Source organism: Polyodon spathula, chromosome 36 (assembly GCF_017654505.1).
Source record: "Polyodon spathula isolate WHYD16114869_AA chromosome 36, ASM1765450v1, whole genome shotgun sequence".
Classification (NCBI taxonomy): domain Eukaryota; kingdom Metazoa; phylum Chordata; class Actinopteri; order Acipenseriformes; family Polyodontidae; genus Polyodon; species Polyodon spathula.
The window spans coordinates 2,825,744-2,834,496 of record NC_054569.1 but is presented as its reverse complement, the minus strand read 5'-3'; positions in this window follow the sequence as shown (position 1 = coordinate 2,834,496).

The following is an 8,753-nucleotide window of genomic DNA, read 5'->3' as shown; positions in this document are numbered from 1 at the left end:
AATCAAAGCAATTTCATATTGTAACTAAAAACAACCATTCCTTTTACTGTTCAACCAATACAAAGCATACCTCTCTTATTGACTCAAGCGATTGATGTGCTCAGAATGAAGCCACTAGCATGATCACATTTGTCACTGTTTGTGGAGAGGGCTGATTGTCACAGAGAGGCAGTGTTTAGTTTTAAACGTACAGGCTGCAGCAAAATGAACTGTGTCTCATTTGAAATTATTTATTGTGCATCCTCATTTTGCTGAGTCTGTGCAGATGTGTCAATACAGTTTGAAAAACCACACTGGTGAAATTCAAGACCTGTGCATCTTAATGGTCTGGCACTTTATAATGTTGTGAACCCAGCAGCCCCAGTTTGCATCCCCCATTTCATCATAAATGGAGCGTGATTCGGACAATCAGAAGGCAGCATTTGCTAAATTCAAAAGCACCTCTAATTTGGTCAACATTGTTTTCACTCATATTTATCGGTAGCTCAATAAATCCAGATCAACCAGCGTTCTAAGACGACACAATTCAATTTAAAGCTTTTAACGTCGCCCCGGTAACAACCACAAAACAAAAAAGATTGAAGACAAGCAGCAAAAGAGAAATCTACCGACCTGAAAATACAACTCTGGCCGAAGGTTTTGCATCACCCCGTAGAATTAACAAATTTAGCTTCAAGTCGAAATGAAACCTAATAATATTAAAATAATATTACATTTGAATTACATATCGTTTTCTAGTTTTACATAATGTTAAATAAAATATCTAAATTATGTTGATATAGTTTTTAATTTTGTCTCAATCCTAAAATTATAGGTGATGCAAAAGTGTGACCATAGCTATACAAAAGCCATTGTAAAAGTAGGCAGTTGTGTAATAAACGTGTGTAAATCATGGCCCACAAGAACAGCATTGTGTAAACGATCGTGGGTCCGTGATCCTGCCCAAATCCTTCCAGCAGCCTTAACTGATAAACATTACCTCTCTGGACAACCGGGGTCTGTTCTCTTATTTTTTTGCTGATCAATAGCTAAGGCTTTAGAAGATAGGGGGATGAATTGCTTATTTTCTTTACAGCCTTTTAAGCAAGCCTTTTGATTATGATCATTTCATTAAAGGATTATCTCTGCTCAAATGTGCTCGCCGCAGGAAGATTTAGTCCTGGATTGGCACAGTAATTTACTGCTTAGATTCAAATGAGCACAGTGGACATGAGCCCAATTTATATCTTTCAAAATAAGCTCCTTTAAGCTAAACCTTAAAGGAGTGCCAGGTATTGTATTTTAGAGCACACAAGCAGACTGTACATTGCATGGTGCAACCAGACTTCATCCAGATCACCAGATTGTACGAGACAGCATGCTTTTGTGTACCCAGTGTATTATTTCTGGAATTCATTGACTCCTTGAATCAGTGAGGCTTCTTTTTTGTTAAGTTCAAGCACCTTGTAATTACTTCCTGAAAACTTTGACCATACTGCAGTAGTGGCTATGAGGATTAGTATCTTCAAGATCCACCCTTTTGCCAATATTGATGTTTAAAATAGAACTCTGGGTGTATGTGTGCATTATTGCATTCAAGTAAGTAGGGATGTTCTGCTCTTGCATGGCTGGATAAATGTTATCCTAGCAGCATGCGCAGCCATCCTACATGAAAAATGACCTAAAAAAAATTAGTTGCATAAAGGGTTTTATCAGAATGATGACACTGAACTTTTATTCATTTAGTAAGAATTGAATATTAGGATACCCACAATTGGTTGATGTACTCAGATAACCTTTAGCACATTAGAAGTGAATCACGAACACCATTTAAGATAAGCTTCTACATGAATTGCACCGCTAATTGAGAAATTAAATGTCAGCGAATTTGACTTGAGATTCAATTCATGGAGATAGAACTGGAATGGAAAATTGCCTTCTGTTATCAGGGTCTGCACACCTGGAACCATTCTCCAGAGCAACTCTGACCTGCTCCAGCTCACACACAGGGTTTCCCAATCCTGGTCCTGGGGGACCCCTGTGCCTGCTGGTTTTCATTCTCAATTACTTAATCAAACCCTTAATTCAACCAATAATGTGCTTAATTAGACCTTTTTATTGTTCTCAGCTCCTAAAAAGTTGCCGATTTCAAGTTACTGATTCAATTGTACAGTTAACTTGAAATCTCCAACTGTTTAAAAGCTGGAAACAATAACAAATGGTCCAGGATTGGGAATCTCTGCACTAGACAATGATTGGCTTTGTTTAATTAGAGCTTGTTTTTATTCGCCCAAAGGAGATAAAAACAAACAAACAAACAAGCAAACAAACATATTGTGTACAGTTTTCAAAAGCAGTTCTTTCAGAAATATATTCAAACTAGATTTTGGATGACCCTCTCGGCTCCACTAGAGGCTTAAACACTTTGTATTTCAAGTCCTATTTCTCTTGTCTATTTCTCTATGTCTCTTTGCTTGGTCTCCCCATCTCCCCTGCTCTGCTCCCATATCAATCACAGGGTTTATATCAGATTGCAAGAAACCAGATCAACATCTCACTTGACACTTGGCAATCACGAATATGAATTAATGTTACAGAGCAACTCAGCTTATGCAGCTGATGGAAGCTTCAGCCAAAGAAGCCACGGCAGGTCCACACGGCCTCAGACACCCTCAAGATTGTAGGGCTCTTTGTTGCTACACGTGGCTTTAGTGTGACATTTAATTAGCCCAAGCTTGCTCACCGATCTTTCATCAGTATCTGAAGCAGCATGTGCTGAAGGGTTTACTATCCCGTGGCTTTCAGGCGTTAGGGGTTTGAAGTTAATTCATTCTGAAAATGGCAATGGCAGTCTGGCTGAAACCACCGTCAAATAGACAATACGCCTGAGGAAAGCTGGAGTAAGAATTACTGCATTCTTCCAACGATGACTAACTTATCAAGAAACAGTTGCCTGTGAAATTAAATGACATTAGCAGTGTATGCAGTGCACCAGTGCCCGTCAGCACTGACTGCTTTCATTAAGCCCATGCAATAATCTGCTGGGAATGACATTTTTAGGGTGTTTTATCCATACCATTCTGCATATAATTCATCCAAAAAACAATAATCTTCAAAAAACAGTGTTGTGAATATGCCCCTTCGTTTCTTCTTTTATATGTGTCACGGTATGTATACATTAGCTTAGTAGATGCGACTGCTGTCTCTTTAAATGATGGGTCACCCTTTTCTCCTAGCATCCTACAAGCGTAATCTTTATGTATAGCATTGGGATCTAAATGATTATAGATATTGTGGTTAAAGTCTGAATTGCTCCTAACATGTCTGCAGCCAGCAGTTTGAATAACTAGACTACTTAACCATGCATCGAGAGGATTGGTTCTGTTACTTGAGGGAACAGTGTTGAGCAAGTCCCTTAAGCTAACACATACTACAGCATCCTGTCTCCTCAGACAATAGCTGTTAAAGGGGGAGTTGACAAGATCATGCTTATCTTGGCCATATGTAACATTTGTAATGCAGACGGGATGGCAAAGTGAAGATGAATTCATTTGCAGGATTCTCCATCAACTTGAGTTCATCTGTCAGGTTAGAAGTGGGAAGCACACGTGGTCAGATTCATCTGTGCTCATAGTGACAGGTCTCATCACAGAACATGTTTAAACCCCCTCTCGAAAATGACATTGCGCCCTGAGACTTCCACGGTCATCAACCCAGAAACAAGAAATCTTTTACAGGTTAAAGGACTATGAAAACTGGGTAGTGTGATGACCTTTTTTTTAAAAGTCATTTTAACCCTTTATTACTAACCAGCAACCTTGAGCTCTAAAGAAGGGTTTTAACCACTATACAAAAGATCCTGTTTGCATAAACCATTCTAGAACTTTTAACCTTGTCTCATTGACAATACGCAACACAGTCTGTTTGAACAGCACAGGTTAAATGCGCCACGTCTGCTTATTCTTTCTCTGCTCCGTAGCTCTTGGGCCTGTTTGGCTCTCGTCCCGTTTTCTTCTTTTGAATTAATTTACTTTGACTGTGTTTAGAAAATGAGTGTGCCTGTGTTACCAAGGTTAGGCTTGTGTGCTGATAATAATGGGCTGTCTGGTGAAAACTCAATCAGCATTCACCAATTACTGGCATAATTAGTGAAGATTTTGAGATACAACCAAAGCAGCCGCCTGCTTTTAATAATGAGCATGGATTGGGCTGGAGATCGTGCTTCTGTTAAGTACTAACCCCGAGTGGTTTTTAGTATCATTGACAGACCAATACGAGTGTTCCTTATCACAGAAATCTTGCTTCTGTCTGGTCTCATGCTGGACCAGCTAATCTCTGAGCCAGCCAGTGAGCCAGGGAGTCAAAACCATTCAGGTTACAAACAGACATTGAAAAAAAGACATCAAAGCATGTGTATTGTATTCATGCTTGTTTCATATTTCTATATTACAAACGGAAAAGGTTTAATTTTAGAAGTATGGTTTTGTATTTGTAATTCCTTTGTATAAACATATGAAACCAAACCAAACAGACATACAGCATTATATAAAAGAATACAGAATCACCCAAAAAATGAACATAACATGAAATTAAATAAGATAACATACAGTGCAGACAAATAAAGGGAAATAAATGGATAAATATACTCAATGCTATGATGCTTGGTGGTTTAACAAGAAATAGTACATTGTTACTTCATTAACTATCAAGTAAATGACACGACAAACAAATTATTAGATTAAAATAGAAATAAGTGAGTGTAGTGACTATGGCATCAAAGGCGTGTAAGCACCTCCACTATTTGTTTTCAAACCTACGTGCCCTTGACAAACATACCGAAACACTGGGAAGTCAAGCCTGGGGTATTTTGCATTGTAAAACACGTGACAGTGTCTGAGGAGGATAATATTTAGGGAGTATGAGATTTGTTGTCTGCATTAAAAGTTGTCTCTTATTCCCTTAACTCAGTATTCAGCATGCAGAGGCTCCCCTTTAGCAAAGCTTGAGGTTGCAACAGCATCTTTATTGCTGTGGGAATTAGCTGGCATAATGACTGGTACATCGCAGAAGGCATCCCTTTTTAGACTGGGTACGCTGGGCATAAATCTCCTGTTGTGTTAATGTCCAGGAACGTTTCTGAAAGGCAATACTATCCTTGTCACCGGTGACTAGAACACCAAGAACAAAATTTACAATCAAGACATTAGCTCGTTGATCTCAAAACTTTGTCAATTCGAGTCTTAATGGAATAATAATTCAGCATCAACTGCATGGCTTAGGATCCCCTTCCATACCCTTTGTGTAAAGAAGTGTCTTCTACCCTCGCTCCTAAATCTGTCTCCACTTCAAGCTGTGTAATGGTTTCTGTGCTGTGCTTAAAGTATCTGAAACCTCAATTTGAGATTTTACCTTGTCTCTGTCAGACGTTTTCTGCTGTTTTGGGGGGATGTCACAATTCAAGTCAATCTCCAATAACACCAGTGCTAGTCACACAGTGAGCTCAAATCAGGGTCAGATGTGCTTTACAGTGCTTCACCTTTTTGACTGAAAGCATGAAGCTGAAGTGAACGATGATGGAAATCGTGACCAAAGGGACTGAACTTTCATAACTGCTGAAGACAGGGGTTTGCCTTTTCAAGGCTGTATTGACTGGGAAGACCACATGATTCCTTAACTCAGGCGATTGTAGAAAGCTTGATGAAAGCGTTCTAACATTTTCACACGAGTGCCTATTGTTTCTATATGATGGATTACTGACTGGAAATTGAAATTGAGACACACAGAGGTTTTAATGCAGATGGGTATATAGAAGATATAAATGACCAACACATTTGCACACTGCTGCATGGCTACACCCTTTATGCACTGCTCTTTGCACCTAACACTGTATCCTTCAAGGTTCTTAATGTTTGATTTGCTGTATTGATTGCCACACCAGTAAAAGGGGAAGGAGAAAAAAATCAAAGATCGAGAACATCTTCAGAGCAGAAGCAATGTGCCTGCAGCCTAATAAAATATTGAGGTTTCACAGCACTAAACTATGTCAGCGCTTTCTAAAAATTAGTTTTTTACATTTTATTTATAGTGCTACAAAAAGTTGGAAAGTTCTGCATAAACTTTTTAGGAGTTCAATAGCCCTCCTTTTCCCTCACCATTTGCGAAGGCTTACCGGGGTGATATTGTGTTGGTGTCTAACGCAATGCTTTTTCTTAATTGTCAGGATGCCTGTGCATTAGTGATATTGGAGGAATGTTGAGTTCATCTGAATATTGCTTTCTATGCCGTGTATCACCTTAAACCAGGAATGGATGCTATAAATCATGTTAAAATTCCTTTGAAAATACAAGCTTCCACCTTCTTCAGATAGCATGGCAGAAATAGCCAGGTAGAATGATGCTGTTTAAGTCTGCAAAGCTGCACAGTGACTTACAGATGAACGTTCTAAGAACGCTGTGACACAGACATTTCCGAGGTGGAGTTCCGATCCTAAAAGGATGCATGTCTTCCAGGTTGAATCCATGGTATATGGTGGCTGTGATCCCACCCTTTTTCTTTATTTTACACTGCTCTTCTGCAATTCATATACTGAAAATAACGTTTTTTTGGGGGAACAATCTGAAGTGCAAAGCGCTGCTGAATGTCTGTACATCGTGTAAAGGGATGTCATCTCTATGCATTGATTTTTCATGCTTACTATCAATGCACGAATTGGCTAGGTCTAAATCAAATAAAATTAAGGACATGCTACCTTTTTCCAAGTAGAAATGACGACAAGCCCATTACTGTAAAGACAAAGAATGTGGGCAGACTATCAATATTTTGGAGAGCGGCATTGACCTGAATCTTCAGCTGACAACCCGTGGAGATAAAAGCTGTTTGAATTCAATACGCCAGGGAAGCTGCAGTCCAGGTAAATTACTGTCACTCAGCAAGCCTGGCTGTGCTGTACTGCCCTAATGAGGCATTTGCTGGCTGCAGACAGATACAGCCTGAGAATTGATGCCCATGGCTCACAAACACCACTTCTATTGTTGTTTATTTATGGGATGATCAAGGCAGCAACTGTTAGATATAATGATCCGATTGGTTCCCTATCTCAGAGCCCGGTCCTTCAGGAATCAGACATCAATCAAGGCCAGGCCATAGGAACTATCAGTCCCTAAAATAGGGTGAATATATTATAAAAGAACTACAACTCACATGGTTCGTTGTCCCTTTAAACCAGGAGCCAGGACACGGAAAAGGAATTTTATAGCGCTTACGTTGACTTTTAATAAACACAAACAAATAAACAAAATACAAACACAAGCAAAACACCTAGCTACTTTTCGAGCACTAACTATACACATGATCTTCCCTGACTAGCACGGGACAGCTAAGCTGTTTCCCAGTCCACAAAATACAACACACAGTTTCACAACAATACCTTTTGACGGTTGCACACACTCACAACCAGACTCTTCACACTACAGTCTTGAACAGACTGGCTGCTAGATATATATATATATATATATATATATATATATATATATATATATATATATATATATATATATTTTTTTATTTTGCATTTATATGTTTCGTAATGAGAGAGCCTAGTTTACAGCAGCATAACTATTTCTCAGTCTTCTAAAAACTGACTTTTTAAAGCTCTTCAGCCTAGAAAAAAGAAATCAAAAAGTGCTTGATTAAAGTCTTTAAAATCATAAATGTTACAGATACAGTTAGCCCAAGACACGACTTCAAATCTAACACAGAGAGAAGAAGACGGAGGCATACATGGAAGTAAGTTTAGAACAGGTAGGAAGCACTTGGGTATACAGAGAGTATAAATGCATGGAATGGCCTACAAAGTGTACAAAGTTCCCCCAGTAGGGGAGAATGGTGAGCTAACAAGGAACTGTCCTTGAGGGGCTTGATTGTTTTTTAATTTAACTGAAGCAATATTTTGCACTGCTATATTCATATGTTTTGCTGACAGACTCAGTAACTCGTTAATTGCTTAGTAGGAATATCAAATGAGATGATTCCTGCTCCCCCTTGGTACATTAACACAGTCCCTAATGTCAGAATCTTGTTTTGTCAAACAGTTCACATTTTAGTAAACAGAGTTTGCTTCTTCGCTGCCTGTCGCTAAGAGGTTTTGGTGCGAAAAAAAAACACAACAAAACAAAAACAAAGACGCTGCAGATTTTAAAAAGTGGCATTCAGACTTCCGAGCTGCTGGGTTTTAGGGGTAGTCTGTATAGAAAACCATAAATCTAATTAACGTGTCAGTGGGCTGACGGGATATGCATAGTTTACTGAACCTCTCCTCCCCTCAATAACAGCAACTTTTTTCATAGAAATCTTTATGTAAGTAGACAATTGTATCAGAAAAGGGTTAAGGTTAGGTTATGAATAGGGTCAGGGTTAAGGCTAAGATTAGGTTAGATCACACAAAAAATTGTACTCATTATTCATAATAACATTGTAAGTATGTAAGTACACATGTGTTTACTAAGTAACTACCATGTAAATACACAGTAGTGAGAGACGCTTCATGTAAAGTGTTACCAGCAGGACACAGAAAGGCAGAAGCCTTGCACATAGTTAACACCATCCATTTGCTCCACTTCTTTGAGTCATGAAGAAAAGCGAGTGTTACGTGAATCTTTTTTTGAGAAATGAAACGTTTTAAAGCATCATACATAACGTTCAGTGTTTTACACATCCCTTGCATCAACAAAGCACTTGTCAGGACAAGATGAAGATTGTAAAGCACACCAACATGT